This window comes from Lagenorhynchus albirostris, chromosome 14 (genome assembly GCF_949774975.1).
Source record: "Lagenorhynchus albirostris chromosome 14, mLagAlb1.1, whole genome shotgun sequence".
Taxonomy (NCBI): domain Eukaryota; kingdom Metazoa; phylum Chordata; class Mammalia; order Artiodactyla; family Delphinidae; genus Lagenorhynchus; species Lagenorhynchus albirostris.
This window is the reverse complement of record NC_083108.1, coordinates 86,253,298-86,274,271: the sequence shown is the minus strand read 5'-3', so window position 1 is coordinate 86,274,271 and position 20,974 is coordinate 86,253,298.

The following is a 20,974-nucleotide window of genomic DNA, read 5'->3' as shown; positions in this document are numbered from 1 at the left end:
CTCTGGGGATTGGAAGAGCCATGAGACGGAAGGAACCTGGGTCACTGGATAAGCTCGTGGAGCAGACAGACCTGCCCACCCTGGGCCACCCACCTCTGTGACTCTACAAGTGGCAGAAATAAATTAAATGTTCATCAGTCAGTATACTTCTGCCTCTTATTGCAGCTTTGCCTGCATCCTAACTAAAATATAGAAAAAACTAAGAACGGCCCTGGATAATTCTGCTTTACTCCCAGGAAAGTATAGTCAGCAGGCACTTGTTGGTTGGATGCATATGATCTGGGGCCTCTGGCCGCGTCTTGCTTTAGTTCTGAAACCACACAAGGTGTTCATGACACACACATGGTAGGGAAGGGTTGACATGACATTTTTTGTAAAAAAATGTTTTTTGCAAAACAAAATGTTATTTTTGTTAGCATGCAATGGTTTTATTATTGTTATTTTTAAATGAATAAATAATTATTTTAACAACTGTCAGTTTTAATTTCCAACAAGGTATACAATATAGCCTACCTGCACAAAAGCTCTCTGGGGTCCTCAGTAATTATTAAGTGTATAAACAGGTCTTGAGACCCAAAGTTTGAGAAGTGTTACTGTAAGTCAAGGGTCTCCAGAAACACCTTGGATTTGCTTTTCTCTGTTCACTATATCACAGCCCACGTATACACATACACAACCCACACACGCGCACACACACACGATCAGTCGTGTCTGACTTTCTCCTTTAGAGCAGGTGGAGATTTCTCTGCCCACAGCTTCCCCGTGAAATGCCTCCTTGAATGAAGACAGTTCCTGCCCACCTAGTACATAAAGTCACTGCCTCAGATGACAACACGGCATGGCTGTAGGTATTTAAGTAACAATAACTACACTGATGAGAAAAATATGTGACTATTAATACTATTTTGTTCCTCCTCTCCCCATTTTCCAATTAAGGTGTTGTTTAGATGCATCAACCCATCCCAGCATCAAGGCCCCTCGTCTTCCTTCTGCTGACCCTCTTGTTCAAAATAGCACTGGCAGCAACCCCCTGTGACTCCCCCAGACTTCCCAATTAAATTCTAGAAGACGGGGAAAAGAGGAAACATCCAACACTTAATGCTAAGACTGACCACAACTCACTGTCATAACTCTACGCCCCCCAGGAAATAGACCCTTTACTCATGTACCTGTGGACCAATGATGAAACAACAACTGGGCACAAAGAAGCTTTAATACATTCAAAAAGTGTTGACATTGGCCATGTTTTCTGACCAGAATGCAAGAGGAATTATAAAGGTTTAAATAAGAAACCCAGTTTTCTAACAATAAAAATGTACCTTCTAAAAGTCTCTTGAGGAGTAGAGGAAACAGTGTTTCAATTAGAGACATAAGAAGAATGACAAAAACATGAAATATTAAAATGTATTGGATATGTCCAAAGCTGATCTCACGGGAAGTTTTACTAATCCCCAATTAGTTCAATATTTTAAAAAAGAAAGAATACTTCAGAGAAAAAGAGCAAAACAGAGACACCCATTTAAATCAAGAATCTAACAAAGGTAACAAATAATATATCAAAGTGATTTATACACACACATATTTCTCCAAGGAATATAATATAATAAAATGAGGAATAAATGCAAATATGAAAAATAATTAAAGTAAAAAGGTGAAATAAATCGAAGTAAAAGAAACAAATCGATGATACAAGAAACCCAAACATTTTCTAAATATACTTAAAACTACACAACACATACACACCCTTTATATATTTGTTGTTCTTATTTTGTTTTCCAGGAATAATGTATAAAACCAGGAAGAAAACTAAAATATTTTTCTGAGACTCATCTAAAAAGGACCTCAATAAATGTACAGGTTCTTCAGGAAGAATAAAGTAAAGCTCTCAGTACTAGCCAAATTCATTAAAAACTGTAACGCATTTTAATAAAAACTTTCCATGCAATTATTATCGGCTTCCTCTTTTACCAGCCCCTCTACCAGGGTGGTTGGGATCCTCCTAGGAAGAAGTGAGTGGCCTGTGTGTACTGGAGGAGTGCTATCCTTGTGAGATACAGTGGTGTGATTTCTCGATTTATTTTACGTAAGTCAGTGATTCCCAAGTCTTTGATTTGGCGGATCTGGGGCGAGGCTTGTTCTATACTTGCACCCAATTCCCTGGGCGATGCTGATGCTGCCAGCCCAGTGACCACACTTTGAGAACCAGGGGTCTAAGTCAGTGGACGGTCTCAGCTGCAGGAAAACTAAACATCAGTGGAAACTTACCCAAATGAATTTTCACCAGCGGAAAGCAAAGAACCACAACAAAGTAATTTCTAATTTTGCCCCAACGAGGGGAGAACAGAAGAAGTTTGGTATCAGCTTCAAGTGTCACGCTGTGAAGTCTCACTGGCCCTTCTCTTGGTGAGCCGGGCTGGATAGGTTTTCAGAGATGTCTACCGCTGGGAAACATTGCAGTAACCCCCTGCCCCTGGACACAGTTCAAAACAAAAGGTAAGTAAAGGTCCAGCAAATGTCCAGGATTTCCCATGCAGACTGGTCTTTAATGCTCCCTTTGAAATATCAGACTCTTAAAGTTGCATTTTTGGCAGCCCCACTTTTTTGGCATCTCAGACACGTCATTAGTCAGCCTATTAGGTATCCCGGCACCGGTCAGAGAGGAAATCTCTGCGGTGACTTATGCCGCCGGGGAGAGAAGCGCGTGCTCAGGACGTAGCATTGTTGATCTGCCTGAAACTGGATCGGGTGTCTGGTGCCCGGCTTCCTGCACTTGGGAAGGCCGTGTCAAGGTCAGAGTCCCCAGGTTGGTGTCTTTTGCTGGGTTGCAGTCTGAGCCGGAGCAGGGGAGAGGGCCCTCATCGCTCTCTTAGGGGACTGGCTTGCCTATTCCCAGGATGTGAGGCCAGCCTGTGTCGAGGCCCCGTCTCTTACCAGATACGGACCCACCCCAAGCCCCAGCTGCGTGAACTTGGGCTGCCCTCTGCAGAGACCCCTGAAGGCAGGCCAGGCAGGGGAGGTGTGGAGGGGGAGGGGAGACACCATAGACGCATGGATGGTACAGGGCTTCTCAGGTGGAGCCCGGCATCACAGAGAGGAAAATACCACCGTGGCCTAGTTAGGGCCAGCCCACGCCTACTTACTACCCTCCTCAGTGTCTCCCAGGATGTGCTGTGCCGCACCGCTGAGGTTTGCCCTCTCGTGGGGAGGGGTTACCACCATCCAGCCCTCTTTTCCTAAGAAAGCATCCCTCAGCCTTCTTGAGAGCTTGTCTTGGAGACCTACCTCCCACTACAGAAGCCCAAAGAGCTTCCCGTCCTTTCTGACCCGGCTCAGCCTGGGGATGGCAGCCGGGTAGGCTTGGCCAGCAGAATGGGATTTTTGAAAATCATGACAAATGACCTAAGGTCGCCGTCTCTGCTTTCCTGGACGCAGGATGGTCAGATGTCCCCCAGACTCTGCTCCGCGGCCAGCGGGCCAGGCATTGGCCGGGACGACCCTGGACGAGCTCGGAGGGGGGTGGGGTTGAGCAGCCAGGTCCCGGCAAACAGCCGTTGAGACTTTTGAAGCCGGCGCTTCATTTCAGGCCCGGGGGCAGTTGTTTCTGCCTGCTTGTCCCCAAACGCCTGAGTCAGCACAAGGGGTGGACCGCGGTGGGGAGGGGGAAGGGCCCGGTTCTGTCTACTGCGTTTCATCTGGAATTCGGGACGCAGTCCGTTGGAAGATGACATCACTGGAGAAACAGCTCTGCCTCCTTGATGCTGGAGCAACCGAACCTCCGTGTTCCGTGCCTTCAATCATCAGGGTTGCCCCCTGTGTCCAGGAAAAAGGGAGGAGCGGGGTGGACCACATCCATCAACGGACCCTCAGCAGGTGCAGCCCCCCCTCTAGCCCCCGCCCCCCCAGACTGCAGACAGCCAGGGCGGGACCAGGCAGGCAGAGCCCCCTGCGATCTCTCCAGAAGATGCAGACACGTGATAACCCCGAGACAAACACAGGCGGCACATGGCGGTACATGCCCTGCATTTCAGAGCCTAAATCCTGAAGCCACAGGACCCTGGTGACTGTTTTGTTTGATGTCACGTGACAAGACTCCACGCTCTGCTCCCAGAGGGACTGCGGCGTGGAGAGAGGGTTTAGGGTGGCCGGCCTGGGAGCAGGTCATCATCACCCATTACCTCCTGATGCTGTCCTGCTTCTGCTGTGTCTCTGAAGTGGCTACAACTGGCTGACACAGCGAAAGCCCTTCGTCCCCAGAGTGACTTGCCATTGGGAGGGCTGGGGGGGAAGACAGGAAAGGTGTCCCCTGGGACCGTCCCAGGTGCACTGGGTACCGCCTGGAGGCTCTGTGCCCACCCCAGGGTGCTTCTCTGAGCCCCACTCTTCACCCTGTTCAGATCATTGTACCCACAGATTTCACATTTCTTTTTTTTTTTTTTTTTTGCGGTACGCGGCCCTCTCACTGTTGTGGCCTCTCCCGTTGCGGAGCACAGGCTCCAGACGCGCAGGCCCAGCAGCCATGGCTCACGGGCCCAGCCGTTCCGCGTCATGTGGGATCTTCCCGGACCGGGGCACGAACCCGCGTCCCCTGCATCGGCAGGCGGACTCTCAACCACTGCGCCACCAGGGAAGCCCAGATTTCACATTTCTTAAGCCAAAAAAAGACATGGGGTCGTGCCTCCCATGGGAGCAGGACTTGGGAGAAGGCCACACTCACTGCCTTTCCAAAAATCCCTGAGGGGCAAATTCCATTGCATGCACTGGGGCGGGAGAGAATGCTGGCGACCAGACCAATCTGCAGGCAACTACACTGGTCCAGATGGTGGGTGGGGGTTGAAAAATCGGCTCGTGGATCACGGAAAAGCAGAGCAGGAGAGTGCTCTTACAGACCAGTGCAGAACAGATATTCCTTGGATACAGGGATAGGGAAGGAGGGATTCAAGATGGTGCCAAGGATCAAGAAGATGTGGTACGTGTGTACAATGGAACACCACTCAGCCATAAAAAAGAATGAAACAATGCCACGTGCAGCAACATGGACGGACCTAGAGATGATCTTACTAAGCGAAGTAAGTCAGACAGAGAAAGACAAATACCATGTGTTATCAGCTATATGTGGAATCTAAAATATGACACAAATGAACCTGTCTGTGAAACAGAAACAGACTCACGGACGTAGAGAACAGACCGGTGGTTGCCAAGGGAGAGGAGGTTAGGGGAGGGATGGTGTGGGAGGTTGGGGTCAGCAGATACAAACTATTATATATAGGATGGGTGAACAACAAGGTGATACTGTAGAGCATCGAGAACTACATTCAATATCCTGTGATAGACCATCATGGAAAAGAATACAAAAAAGAATATATATACATACATGTATGTATGTATAACAGAATCGCTTTGCTGTACAGCAGAAATTAACACAACATTGTAAATCAATGATACTCGAATTTTAAAAATGGTGGCCAAGGGTTTGGGTTTGGATAAGGATGTGCTATTCACGGATTGAGACGGCAGGGGTGGACCGCAGCTGCCAGTCTCCCTGGCCCTGAGTCACAGGCGATGCTCTGGACAGGTGCACGGACTGCGGTCCTCACTGCCCCGAGAAGCACGGCCACGGGTCCTCATTTTCCAGTGAGCCCGGCGAACGTGCGATGACTCGCCCGAGGCCATGCAGCCCGTGGATACCAGGAGGCGGGGTCTGGACTCAGCCCGGGCGACTCGAGCATCTGTGTCTGTGTCGTCACAGCCACTCGTTAAACATACTTTGTTTTTCGCCTCCCGGGGCTACCGTAACAAATGAGCGCCAAGTCGATGGCTTAAAATAACAGAAGTTTGTTCTCTTACTGTTCAGGGGCCCAGAAGTGTGAGGCCAAGGTGTGGGCGGGGCTGTGCTCTGTCCACGGACCTCCTTCCTCCCTCCTCCAGCTCCTGGTGATGCCAGGCTCCTCGGCTGGTGTCCACATCACTCCAATCTCAGCCTCCATCTTCACCTGGTCCTCTGCCCCGTGTTTCTGCGTCTCAAATCTCCCACTCCTTTCTTTTTTTTGCAGGGGGGTGGCTTGTGGGATCTTAGTTCCCCGACCAGGGATCAAACCAGGAACCTCGGCGGTGAGAGCGCAGAGTCCTAACCACTGGACCGCCCGGGAAGTCCCCTCCTTTCTCTTATAAAGACGCCTGTCATTGGACTGAGCGCACATCTTAAATTCAGAATGATCACATCCCAAGATCCTTCACTTGATTACATCTGAGAAGACCTTTTTCTTCTCAATAAGGCCACATTCCCAGAACCAGAGGTCAGGACTCAGACGTGTCTTCTGAAGGACCCAATTCAAAACCCTACAGGGGAGTTTATTCATTCCATTTGGGAGGGGGAAATGAAAGAAATGAACCGTGAGAAACACAGGAGGGGCTGGGAACGAGGGAACACATGGGGGATCCACCTTAGGCAAGGGCACAGACTTGGGTTTAAGGCAGGAGTGAGAGAAGGGTGATGACAGCTGTCACGTATTGGGATCCACGGTGGCCTCATGCCCTCGAGCTTTGAGGGAGGAGTGTGGCTGGTCTTGATGAGCGTGTGAGCACCCGGTGGAGCTCAGGGTCTGGGGAAGATGACACTCCATGACACGGGGCTGCCAATCAGAGGGGCTAGAAAGACCCCAGAGGAGCAGAAGGGGCCCAGCCAGCGTGGGAGAGCGTGGTTTTCTATTATAGCCCATCTGTCCTAAAGTAAGAGAAATGTTTCCCTCCTCTTTGCAAACTTTCTCCCTGGAACCATCTAATCTCTACACGAAACAAACCTACCATCCAACTGGATTAAAATATCAACCTAACAAGAAACGAAAACACACGTCCACACAGAACCTCGTACGCAAATGCTCACAGCCGCACTATTCGCAGTATCCCCAAAGTGGAAACAACCCAAGTGTCCACCAACTGGTGAATGGACACACAAAGGTGGCCCGTCCATACTTGGAACATTATTCAGCCTTGAAAGGGAAGGAAATTCTGATCGCCATGGATGAACCTTGGAAACATAATGCTAAGTGAAAGAAGCCAGGCACAAAAGGCCCCATGTTATACGATTACATTTATGTGAAATATCGGGGACTGATTAAACCACAGAGACAGGAAGTAGATGGGTGGCTGCCAGGAGGTGGGGGTGGTGGGGAGGAATGGGGGCGACTGCTAAATAGAAAGGCTTTTCTTTGGGGGGTGACGGAAATGCTTAGGAACTTGATAGAGGGGCTGGCTGGACAACGCAGTGAATGCCCTACATGCCACTGACGTGTACACTTCCAATGCTTCATTTTCTGTTATGTGACTTTCACCTCAATAATTATTTAAAGAAAAATCCACCTAAAAGTGAAGCAGGGAGGGAAGCAAGTGTGCAGTGGGACCAATCGGGTCACCCAGGAATTCCAGGGGATCCATCAACGCGACCACCACTGTGACCAGGTGTCCCCCCCCCGAGCTGCAGAGCTGGGGAGAGCCTGACTTCTGCAGTCACATACCTGGGGCTCTGCAGGGCAGGTGCGGATGGCTGCAGACCCCTCTGACAGGTGAAACCTCAGGGGAAACACAGACCCCTCCTGGCGGGAGTACCGTCTCCACCTCCAGGGCAAAAGCCTTGAAATCATCAGGTTGCAAACTGCAAGCAGCCCCAGTGCAACTGGCTGCCGGCGCTATATTTAGGAGATGACACTGCAGATCCAGTTACTGCCTGAACCAAATGCTTGTTCTCTCTTGACTTCCGGGAAGGGCTCCCCAGTTCTCGCCACTCACCGTTTTCTACTGTGTATTTGCTGTCTCAAAAAATTCTGCGTATTGACTGAGCCAATTTAGCCCATGCCAGGAGCTCTTAGGCGACCAGTGACTGCTCTGTTATTTGTGTCCTTTCTTTCTCCTCCTTTTCTTGAATCCTCATTTTCCCCTCCTGTAAAATGGGGATAACACCATATCTCTGTGGGAACGGAAGGAGATCACGTCTTTCAAACACTTTATAACCCTAATGCACATTCAGCTGTAAGCTTTGCTTTTTTTTCTCCCATGCCTACCCACAGATAGATATTCAATGAATGTGGAAATGAATTAAATTCTTACATGGCAAGGAGACGTGGTTCAGTAAAGCTTCTGAAGAAAACGGATGGCACTCAGAGGATGTTATGTGCTGAATGCTCGTGTTGCCCCAAAGTACACGTTAAAGCCCTAACCCCCAATGTGATGGTATTTGGAGGAGGGCCCTTTGGGAGGTGATTCAGTTGAGATGAGGTCATGAAGGTGGAGCCCCCAGGATGGGATTAGTGCCTTAATGAGAAGAGAAAACAGAGAGATTTCTGCACACACAGAGGAAAGGCTGTGTGAGGATACAGCCAGAGGGCAGCCATCCGTAAGCCAGGAAGAGCGTCGTCAGTCACCTGCACCTAAATCCACTGGCATCCTGACCATGGACTTCCAGCCTCCAGAACTGTGAGAAATAAATGTCTGTGGTTGAAGCCAGCCAATTTATGGTATTTTGTTATAGCAGCCTGAGCTAAGAGAGGGTTTACCTGGGGAGAGTTTAAAGGAGGGATTCTTTTTTTTTTTTTTTTTGCAGCATGCGGGCCTCTCACTGTTGTGGCCTCTCCCGCTGCGGAGCACAGACTCCGGACACGCAGGCTCAGCGGCCATGGCTCACGGGCCCAGCCGCTCCACGGCATATGGGATCTTCCTGGACCGGGGCACGAACCCGTGTCCCCTGCATCGGCAGGCAGACTCTCAACCGCCTCGCCACCAGGGAAGCCCAAGGAGGGATTCTTGATGGAAGTGTGGCAACGCTTAAAAGAACCAAAAGTGAATGGCAGGGCCCTGAGAGAACCGCCAAGAGGGGTTCCATGAAGCCTCTGGTCTGATGGGGCAGAGGAGAGGTGAGCAAGGGCACCCTGCAATGGATGGAGCCCTGAAGAGGACCCGCAGCCAGACAGGAGTGGGGCTGTAGGGCAAGGAATCCCTCCACTGCCAGGATCAAGAGGAAATACCCTGGACCTGGGCACACCCTTCTCCCATCCTCTGCTCTCCCATTGGCCAAAAGTGACCCAACCCAGAGGTCAAGGAGCCTTGGGAGACACAGAGAGCAGGGGTCAGCCTCCCAGGGAACAGAGAGGGAGGAGAGTGAATCTGAAGGAGCAAATGGAGAAGCAGCAGAGAATGTGTGTGTGTGTGTGGGGGGGGGGTCCTTAGAGGGACTTGGACCTTCCCAAATAACCCAGATACAGTTAGTGGTGGATGCATACATCATCTGTGGTTCCTTCCATTCTTCTTGGTTTTTGTGTTTTTGTGTGTGCGAGGCATGCAGGATCTTATTTCCCCGACCAGGGATTGAACCTATGCCCCCTGCAGTGCAAGTGCACTGCCTTAACCACTGGACTGGCAGGGAAGTCCCTAGTCTTCTTATATTTACAGCACCAAGCATGGACAAAGGTATCCAGCTGGTGACAAATAATTACCTGCCACTCTAAGGAACTCAGCTGCGCTCGTGACGACGTCTGTGCCCTGTGTCATCCTTGCTAGGCACCCCTGTGAATAGGAACTAACAGGCAGTTCTAGGAATCGCGAGCATCTTGCCGGCCGGCACCTTGGCCGAAGGTGGTTTAGGAGGACAAGTCTATGCTGTTTTTCAGGTCCTGGTGACCAGTCTTTCTGGTCTCTGCTGAGCGGAGCTGGTGGTGCGACATAATTAGTAGGTGGCGTGGCTTAGGAAAACATTCTTCTTGCCAATTTTATTTTTTAAAGATGGGAGGGAAACAAATGTCTCTGGTGTGGACCCCTTGGTATCCTGGCTTTGTTTTCAATCTGCTCAGAGCTCACACCACCCTTCGTAAATGAATTCAAGAAATTATGTAAGCACGCTAGACATGTATGTGCTTAAAAAGTCCACTTTGGACAGCAGTAGCATATCCATTTTTCATAACAGTGAGACTTTCAAAGTTTTTTTTTAAAATAAAAATCTTAAAAGAAAAAAATAGTGTGTTCATGTCTTTGCAGTCCTAGACCATTAAACATTTCCCAGGAATATTGTCTCAAGCAGAAATTCCCACATCTCTCTTTTCATGGGCATCTACCCCCTCAGTCTTGGGGTTTCTACTTCTTCTTCGTTCACGTGCCAAGTGAGAGAATCTCCTCTACCCACAATCAAATGTAAAGGTTGTCGATGAATAAATCTCCTGACGACAGGTGAAAGAAAGGCCAGGTAGTCACTCTGATAGAGCCCTGAATTTAATGAGCCTTGTGCTTCCTAAGGTCTTCATCTAAATAAGAAACACACTGAAAGCTATAAAGGCTACAGTCCTTTCTTTGAAACCTCAATTAAAACCAACACAAATCAAGAATGCTTAGCGTCCCCATGCAGGACTATCTTTCAGGAAGAAAAAACAAAACAAAACAAAAAACCTTGGTGATTTACACGAGAACCACCCCTGTGTCTGAAACTCCTGTGCCGTTTCTGTAAAAAATAAATAAATCTTACAAACCAGGAAGGATGTCCTGAGATAGGACACGGGTCCCTCCACCATCTCCAAATCAATTTCCAAATGTTTTCAGTTCTGGCTCCGAGCTGGAACATGTTTTGACATGACTCTTCCCCCCTTAATTTATAACCTTTGTGTATCTGCGAGGAAATTCAACCCTTATGTTGCTGATTCCTTTACACTTAACTCATCAAGTGTTGCTCTCTAAGAGCCATTGGATGCTTAGAGGCTCAGAGCCCTTCTTTATGAGGCCTTTTAAACCTGTTCCCCCTTAGAAACAGGAAGCCAAGTTTTTCCAGAAGTAAACAAACTCAGCCCACAAAAAATGTTCCTCACCGGCCTGGTGAACAGACCCGGAGTCCAAACCTGTCAGCACGGTTGACAAAATCGCTCCTAAGCTGCCTCTTTCAAGGATAAAACCTTGAGTTAAAAATCAGCATGCTAGGGCTTCCCTGGTGGCGCAGTGGTTGAGAGTCCGCCTGCCGATGCGGGGGACACGGGTTCGTGGCCCGGTCCGCGAAAGTCCCACGTGCCGCAGAGCGGCTGGGCCCGTGAGCCATGGCCGCTGAGCCTGCGCGTCCGGAGCCTGTGCTCCACAACGGGAGAGGCCACGACAGTGGGAAGCCTGCGTACTGCAAATAAAAAAAAAGAAAAAAGAAAAATCGGAATTTCTATTAACACCAAGCTCTCCACTCTTCAATGGCAACAATGGTCTGGAACTTAGCTGTAGGTTCCCTTTTAGACATAGATCCCATAGTCCCTACAACACTCCTTGTCTATTGTCTGATACTGTTTCACGCACTGTCTTCCTATAGCCCCTATAGATATTTTAATTTGCATCCCCTGATCTAGAAGAAAGTAGGCGATTATCCCACTTTTTTGCATCAAAAATATTATTTATTTTTTAAAATTTATTTTATTGAAGTATATTTGATTTACAATGTTGTGTTAATTTCTGGTGTACAGCAAAGCGATTCAGATATATATATATATATTTATATACATTCTTTTTTCAAATATTCTTTTCCATTATTGTTTATCACAGGATATTGAATATAGTTCCCTGTGCTATACAGTCGTACCTTGTTATTCCACTATTTTTTTTTTTTTTTTTTTGCGGTATGCGGGCCTCTCACTGCCGCGGCCTCTCCCGTTGCGGAGCACAGGCTCCGGACGCGCAGGCCCAGCGGCCATGGCTCACGGGCCCAGCCGCTCCGCGGCACGTGGGATCTTCCTGGACCCGGGCACGAACCCGCGTCCCCTGCATCGGCAGGCGGACTCTCAACCACTGCGCCACCAGGGAAGCCCTATTCCACTATTTTTTATTGCTCTGCAATCTCTCTCTCTCATCTTTCTCTCCATCCATCCATCTCTCATCTAACATTCTATCTATCTAGCTATCTATCTAATCTATCTACTATATCTATCTATCTATCACCTATCTACCTATCTATCTAATACATGTTTACTGACAAAAACTGAAATTGAGAAAGTATAAAGAAGAAGGTAAAGATTATCCATAAATTGCACCGAACATCCTTTGTAAACGTTTTATGCCTTTCCAGGTACATACACACATTTTCCAAAAACTGAAATGCTGCTACACAGAATGCATTATATAACCTGCTTTGTCAACTTATAACAGGGATAATATTCAAAATGTTTAACCACTGATATGGCAGAGGTATGAACGAATCCGAAAACATGCCAAACGTAAACAACCAGAGGGCTGTGCTGGTCCATCCCGGCTGACGTTAGCAGCCTTAGTAAAGTGTGGTCGCCGTTTTCCCATGTTAATAACATGGTTCTACATAATTACTTCAATGACTACACAATTTTCTAAGAATTTACTGTAATTGAACAGTCAGCCTGCTGGTGTACATTTAGGCTGTTCCTGATTTTCAACACATTTCATAGAAGTAGAATTGCTGGGTCAGAAGATATATATATATATTTTAAATGTTGGCTACATGTTGCATTTGCTCTCTAGAAGGGATGATCCATTTTATATTCCCACTAGCATGGTATGAGGAGCCCGTTTCTCCACACCCAAGCCAAATCTACGTATTAACAGCCTTTAAAAAAAGTACCAATCGGTTAGGCAAAAATCTTGTTTTTACACAGGTATCCTGTGATTATCGTGAGTGAGGTTAAATATCTTTCCGCAGATTTATGGGTGAGTAGGATTTCTTGTAATGTGAATTGGTGATGCACAGACCCAGACAGGAAACTACAGTTTTTGCTTTTTTTGTAATGGAGATTTTGCATTTTTTATTGACTTTTTGCCGTACAGAATTTTAATATTTTTATGTAGCCAAATCATGACTTTTAAAAATAGTTTTGGCTATGATGTCATGCTAGGAAAACTGCTTCTTTTTTTTTTTTTTTTCGGTACGCGGGCTTCTCACTGTTGTGGCCTCTCCCGTTGCGGAGCACAGGCTCCGGACGCACAGGCTCTGCAGCCATGGCTCATGGGCTGAGCCGCTCCGCGGCATGCGGGATTCTCGGGGACCGGGGCATCGGCAGGTGGACTCTCAACCACTGCGCCACCAGGGAAGCCCAGAAAACTGCTTCTTGATAAGTTTATAAAAGTATTCACCTGCCTTTCCTTTCTACTGAATGAAGATTTTAGAGAACTTTTTTCCCCCTACTGGTAGTCTTATTTTTACATTTAAATCTTATAAATGTAAATCTTTTAACAATCCAAAATGTATTTTGATAAAAGGCATGAGGTAAAGGTTTAATATAAAAATATCCCCAAATTTAAAACAAGCCTCAACACTAGTGATTGAATAATCCATTCTTTCTTATTTGAAATAAAGTTCCAAATTCAGTGGCAATTCTTTCTGGTCACCATATTTTGTTCCATTAATTTGTCTGTTTTAATGCCTGTCCCATGCTCTTTTAGTTACTGTAGATTTATAGCGCACTTCACTATCTAATAGATTTTGCCCTTGCTCATCACTTTTACAGTTTTTTCCCCCCTTGGGTATTTGTTCAAATACGATGGATTTCCTACCATTTTGTAGAGTTCCAAAAATTACAGCTTTCAAAATTGGAATTGCATTATATTTAGGAATTAATTTGGCAGATAATTGACATATTACCAGGTACATGGCATAATTTTTCCAATTATGCTTTTTAGTAAGATAGCAACATTTTTTTTAAAACGTTTGCATGTTGTTAAGTTTATTTCTAGGTAGTCTGCCTACACTTTTTTCAAAAATTTAAGTGTTGATTTACAATTTTGTGTTAGTTTCAGGTGTACAGCAAAGTGAAATATATATATATTTTTTTCAGATTCTTTTCCCTTATAGGTTCTTACAGAATATTGAGTATAGTTCCCTGTGCTATACAATAGGTCTTTGTTGGTTACCTATTTTATATATAGTACCTATGGTTTTTGTAGCTATTGTAAAGGTGGTCTTTTATTTTGTTTCTATTTTCACCTGGCTATGATGGTATATAAGGAAGCTACTGATTTTTGTAGATCTGTTTTGTCTAAGTCTCCTTATCAATTCTCATCCATTCCACTTTTGGCTAATTCTCCTTTCAATCACTTTCCAATGATTTTACCTTGTCTCACCTCTTCTTGCCTTACTGCATGGTCTAGCATGGCCAGGGTAACGTCGAATCATAGCTGACAGCCCTGTTCGGTTCCAGCTTTGATGAAAATGCGTCTAGTGCCCCATTATTATGTATAATATTTGCTGTGGGTGTCCAATGATCCCACTCTATCGTATCCTTGTCAAACAATTCCTGGAGAATTGCATCCACTTGTGGGCATCTTCCTTAGCAAGGGCTTAGACCAAGGTAAGCACACTCCGAGGACAGTCAGCAAAGGGAGAACCAAGTTATTTGGGCAGCAGTTTTAAGAATCAAAATAGATGCAGAGAGCACATAACACCCAACTTCAAAGACATAAGGTGCTTTCATATGGAAAATGCATCAGATGTGTTATAGGAGGACCACTGTCATAAAAGTAGAACTAGTAGGAAATAGTCATAAGGAAGCAGATTTTGACTCAATATAAGACATGCCTTAAAACTGAGAGCTAGGGCTTCCCTCGTGGTGCAGTGGTTAAGAATCCGCCTGCCAATGCAGGGGACACGGGTTCGAGCCCTGGTCCGGGAAGCTCCCACATGCCGCGGAGCAACTAAGCCCGTGCGCCACAAGTACTGAGCCTGCGCTCTAGAGCCCGCGAGCCACAACTACTGAAGCCCGCACACCTGGAGCCCATGCTCTGCAACATGAGAAGCCACCGCAGTGAGAAGCCTGTGCACCTCAACGAAGAGTAGCCCCCGCTGGCTGCAACTAGAGAGAGCCCGCGTGCAGCAACAAAGACCCAACGCAGGCAAAAATAAATTAATTTTTTTTTTTAAAAAGTGTGGCACTGCCATTTAAAAAACAAAACAAAACTGAGAGCTATTCCAAGATAGGACACCCAAGTGGTGGTTATTAGTAGATCACAGTAGGGTCAGGAAAGTCAGCAACGTCAGCCTCACCTGGGAGCTTATTACACGTGCAGAATCTTGGGTCCCACCCAGACCTATGGAATCAGGATCTGCATTTTAGTGAAAGCTCCAGGTGATTTGTATGCACATTAAGGTTTGGGAAGCACTGGACTATTTATTTTCCTGCAAGTCACAGAACACCAAACTTGCTGACATTCAGAGAATATAGGCAGTTAATTACCTTGAATAACAAGAAGGCTGGAAGTGCAGTAGCTCAGTGAGTCATCACAAAGTTGGCTCTTGTTTTGCACCTACCGTCCTCGGAGTGTGGGCTTGAATATTGAGTTTATTGCCTCATGGTCACAAAATGATTGCAGTAGCTCCACATACGGCTTTCACACTCCACATTCTGTGAGGAAAACGACAGGCTTCCTCAACATCTGTCTTTTTATCATCTAGGAAAATCTTTCCTTGAATCTTCCCTGACTTCCACCTGCACATTCCCGTTCTTCTATCCCACCAGGAGAACTTATTTTACATCTCACTTACTGGTCTGAGTGACATGCACACCCCTAATCCAGTGGGATTATTTTACCTGATTTAGTATTGATAATTTTGGTTCATCCCCTGGGATACATGGGAAAATTTTGCCTTGGTAAGAATAAAACCTTTAGAAGGGAGAGGTGGGTTGAAAGTAAAAATGATACCTCTAACTGTTTGATGCTCTCCTGTTTTTTCTAATATCCTCTGTTTACCCAAGAGATGTGACCCAATACTCTGAGCATTGCTGCATATTGGGTTTTGTTGACTGAAAAAAGGGTTGCAATCATGACACCCATAAAAGAATGGCAAACTTTATAATTGGTTTTTTCTATCCTCCATATTGTTTTTGTTTGGTCCGCATCGACCTGTGTCACCATTATAGCAAAATCAGAAGTACAAACCCCTCACAAATCTCTCATGTTCTCTTTATGCCGTGTGTGGATTTTATTTTCTCAATTTTTAAAGAAAGTCCCTTTCAGAAACAACAACAACAATATTTCAGTTGGCCAAAATTATTTCTGAATTTAGTTCAAATTGAAGCCATCTGCTATGAGCCTGGAAGCCAATGAAACCTACATGATATTGACACAGCTTCAGGAATATGGCTTCAGATGAGTTGCAGGAAGAAAATCACCTTGCAAATGAAGTATCTTACTCAAAGCCAACAAAATCCAACTGTTTTAGGAGAGAGGGGTGGCCCTGGAAGGTACACAGGGGCTGTTCTGCCCTGGGGTGAGAAGGGGAGAAAAGTGGCCCCAACCCCAGGGCTTGTCACTTCTGATCAAAGTCGGCACCTGCACCTCATAATCACCGGGCTCCCACCTTTTAAAGCAGACACTGATTTATCATCTGTCAGGTTGATGACTTTGTAGTTCTGCCTAAACTATTGAAAACTTTGTTAGAATAGGTTTTTAAGGGTTTGTTTTTGTTTTTGTTTTTTTAGTGCAAATAGTCCCTAAAATGCCACAAATTGCTCCCTTTGGGGACATCTGTTTTGAGACACCACCTGTCGTCAGAGACCCCCTGAGAACATCCTCTCCCACCATTACAGAACCCCTGAAGCCACCGACTGCAAAACTTCCTTTGGGTGGGATGGAGGTGGGTGTGTTCCAAGCATGGATTTTAATGAATCCCTTCCTATAAACCGAAGCCCCCTGAATGCCAGCCTGGTACCCCGCCCCTCCAAAAAAAATGTCTTAAAATAACAAAGTGAAACTCAGTGACTTTGGAAAAGTCCGACTGGGCTGTGGCCATTGTGCAGGATCTAACAGCATCATCTTCGTAGGGGTGGGACTGTTTAAGTCCCCAATTACAACCTCGGCAACTGAAACTTATTCTTTGCAGATTTCAAACGCATCTCCTTCCCTCCTCCCTCCAGCTTGGCCTTCACACTCTTAATAAAACATTAAAAAACACTCCACACTATGTTGCCAGAGTGTGTTCAGCGAGTTTCCCTGAAGTCTGGCCGTTTTTCTCCATCTCCACATTACAGCCATCTTATCCATTTGCGTACAGAGGCGTCGTCCGCGCGTGAGGTCTGATTTCCTGGGAAGTCGGCTATGATGTGAATGTGTTCAAAGAGAAAGACAGAGAATATTTTCCACCGCTGCAGAGGCACTGTGCCTGCCTTTTAAACTTGAAAGATCAGCGGGTATTCTGTGGAACCTGAACACGGGCATTGGAAAAAGTGTTTCTCTAAGAAAAACAAAACAAAAACTCATTCTCTTTAAAGATCCTTACTTATTAGCGCGCCGGGTTGAACTTTCTGGGGGAGGGGAAATAAACAATAATAGTGTTTATTGAGACGAACTCAATGCCGACAATCTTCGAAGCACTTTACACATATGATTTTATTGAATCTCATATCTCCTGGACTGTGGTGAGGAATGGACAGATTAATGCATAGAGAGCTATTGAAACCACTGGGCACCTAGGGAGTGACAGCCCAGGGAGGGGGTCCACTATCACCTCTATTTGGGTAAAGCAACTTCCCAAGGGGCTGAGTCAGACTGGACACCAGGGCATAGTTGGAGCCAGATACTGTTCAATCCTAAACTGTGTTATAGCCCCACATCCTTTAAGTGTAAGATGCCAGTTTGCACTCCGATCTGTTATTCCTTTCTGCGTTTCTCTCTCTCTCTTCTAAAAAATCATATGGTCAATAGGATCATATCTATTGTCTCGATAATACTTCTTGATTTTTGTTTTCTGGTTTTCGGTCTTGGAGCAGCTCAGTAGGTGCGAGGATTAAAGAATGCCAGCCTGTGGGGCTCACGTTCATTTTGCTTGGGTGGCCCAAGGGTTAAAGAGAAAGAGGCAGTGCCCCAGGCACGGGCGGGTAAGAGAGGAGGGGTCTCAGGCCTTCAGCCCCCTAACTCCCCCTTATCTCCATCTGGATCACATATTCTGACTCTGGATGAGACCATTTCCATCATCTCCTACGATCCTTTTACTATAAAAATGAATTGGAGCCTGAGGGGTTAAGTCAAGGCTTGACTGCACTCTGTCCTCCTCCCTCCTCTGTCCCTGGAGAGACCCCCACCCGCCTGACTATTCTCCCCTGCAGCCCTGACCATCTCTGGACACCCACCTGTGTGACACCCCCATCACAGCCTTGTCCACATGGAGGTATCAGATACGCTCCAAGTGTCTACACCGCATTCATCTTTCCTCCTTCATCACACGCCTCGCTCCATTCTCTTCTGTTTATCTCCTCCTGTCCCGGGGACATTCACGCTGGTCCCCTGACCACCCACGTCAGAAACACGGTCCTCCCTGACCATCCACTTCCTCTTGCTCCTTCTCTGCGTAAAGCGAAGCCCTGCTGCGTCTCCCTTCTAAGTGCCTCTCGATCTACCCTCTCCTCATCCCCACTGCTATGTCCTCAGCTCACTTTCAGGACTAGTGCAGAGAGGCGGCTTGTCACACCCCCTGCTTTTCCATCCTCCCATGCTGGCGAAGGGAGCTTTGTACTTTGCCAACGTGATCCTGGGCCTCTTTTGCCTGCAGCAAAGGCAACGAGGGCTGCTGTGAAGACGAAATGATTTGATCCACGTCAAGTCCTCAGAACCACCGAGAGAGGCAGGAGGGCCTAGTGGTCAGAGGGGCAGGTTTGGAGGCACAAAGCCAGGGTTCCCATTCTGGGCTCCCTGCCTGCTACCCTGTGGCCTTGGGCAAGTGACTTGACTTCTCTGTGCTCTAATTTCCTCATCTATAATACGGGGGATAAGAATAGCTCTACCAAAATTTGCTAGAGAATTGAATGAATGCATGTAAAGTGCTTCGCGTAGTAGCTGGTACAAAGTGCTAAGCTAAAAAAAAAAAAGGGGGCTAAGCTATCATTCATTCATTCAACAATTATGTACGGAACTGCGATCTATTATCATACTACCAGGTTCCTGTTTTGGCTCTAATTACTTGCTGTATGACGCTGGGAGTTTACGTAACCTCTCTGTGCCTCCGGGCCTTCATATATAAAGTGGGGCTGATAAGAGTACCTACCTGAAAGGATTGTCCTGACAATTAAATGACACAACACTGTCAAGCACTCAGCACACAGGAAGTGTTCTGAAAGGTCTGCTACACTATGACTATCATTGTTACTGTCGTAGTTATTATTACGACTCTGAGGTGCCGGGCATAGTCTAGGTCCTCATGCAGTTTTCTATTCCCTGTGTATAACTCAACCATCAACACGTAGCTTCAATTTCACCCTGCAGTGAAATTATACGCGTGGAGTCTTTTGCCTCCTGTGAATTTCGAGCCACCCCTGGGATGCGTCCCTGACTCAGAATATAAGTACATATAAGATGCGTCGCGCCCAAGCGCCCGTTATAGCTACGCAGGTTTCCTCCACCAGGCTGTGACCTTCTTGAAGCCAAAGCCTGCTTCTCTGTTTCCCGGGCCCTGGCATATATACTGGGTGGTGGATACCTGCGTGTGGATAACGGAATGAATCAAAGAATGAACGGACGGCTGTGGCCAGCAGCGTGACCTTGGCCCATCACCTTCTTTGAGCTTCTTCTTACCAGGACCTCACCCCCCCCCCCCCCCCACCGATCTGTCACCCAAGGCAGGTTTCCATTTTCCTGGAGCTAAAGGCCGCACGCAGCCTTTGGTGCGGGGAAGTCTCCAAACGAAGGAAGTCAACAGTCCTTTTGGAAATCCTGCACATTCTAAACCAGGGCTCCGTGGCCTGTGAGGAACCGGGCCACACAGCAGGAAGTGAGCGGCTCCCCGTCACTCACACGCATGACCGCCTGAAGCATGGCCCTGACCCCTACCCCGTGCGTGGAAAATTGTCTTCCACAAAACTGGTCCCTGGCGCCAATAAGGTTGGGGACCGCTGTTCTAAACAACAGCAAAGGCTCTCATGGATGCCCTGATTTCCCTTGGAACCACCGTCAAAAGCCTACGTACCTGAACACGGGCAGACCCGAAACCGCCAATTAGTCTAATGATTTCAGAACTGAGTATTTTAAGCTCGTACCCAGCTTGGACTCTCACCGCAGTGCTCTGACAGTTACCTTCCTCGACTTCTCCAAGCTCCCCAAATGTCCTTTTTATTTTTCCTAGGAGTCACAGAAAGGGTACGTGACATACATACACACGTACGTAAATATCTTTAGTCTTTTCGGGGGCTAGATGGGAACAATCGACAAATAGGTTTCTCTTTGTGGGCATTTTTGTTTTAAACGTTTTTTCTTTTTTAATGCACTGAAGGCTATTCTGGATTTAACCTTAAATTACCTGACCTACCTAGTTGCTGTTTCTCAAATCATCCAAGTTCCCTGCTCCTGTATATGCTACAGCAAACCCCCCTCCGAGCCCCCCTAAAAAAAAAAAAAAAAGATTGATACCATTGTTCAATTCTAGTGTCATTGATGCAAGGGTGGCCTGGGTCCTCAGGCTTAATTCCTAAACACCATCTGCAGGAAACAGGCTGCCCTGTCCTTCAGGCTTCTGTCCATCCTTAATAAGTGTTTAATCAATGCTCAAAATGCTTAAGAGCTCTTTGTTCAACCTGGACCTTGGCATCAGGATGACCCACAGATGGCTAGGCTTGTGCTATCAGATCCCCAGGGCAGTTGGTCTGAACGGTGCCCTTGGGTTAGAACTTGAGTTTAGCGGTGCCTCTGACAAGAGGAACCCAGGCCCACTTCAGGTCTACAGCACACAACTCAGACAGCAAACACGGGAGGAGAAGCGAGTACAAGGGTGTGCAAAGCAGATGAACTTCTCCTTGATGACTCAGCACTCTTAGCAGATAGTTTATCCTGTCCAGATCTACAGTCTGTTTTGTAAACGCGTCCAGGAGTTGCTGTAAAGCCAGCATCCTTTGGACGGTGGTATACCATTCTATCTCAGTACAATTTGACCCCAGCAGGTCAACTGAGCCCTACTCTGATTTAATTCTCCTAATTGGCTGGCTCCATTCTCCGGACCCTAGTGCAGGGGCACGAGTGTATCCACGCT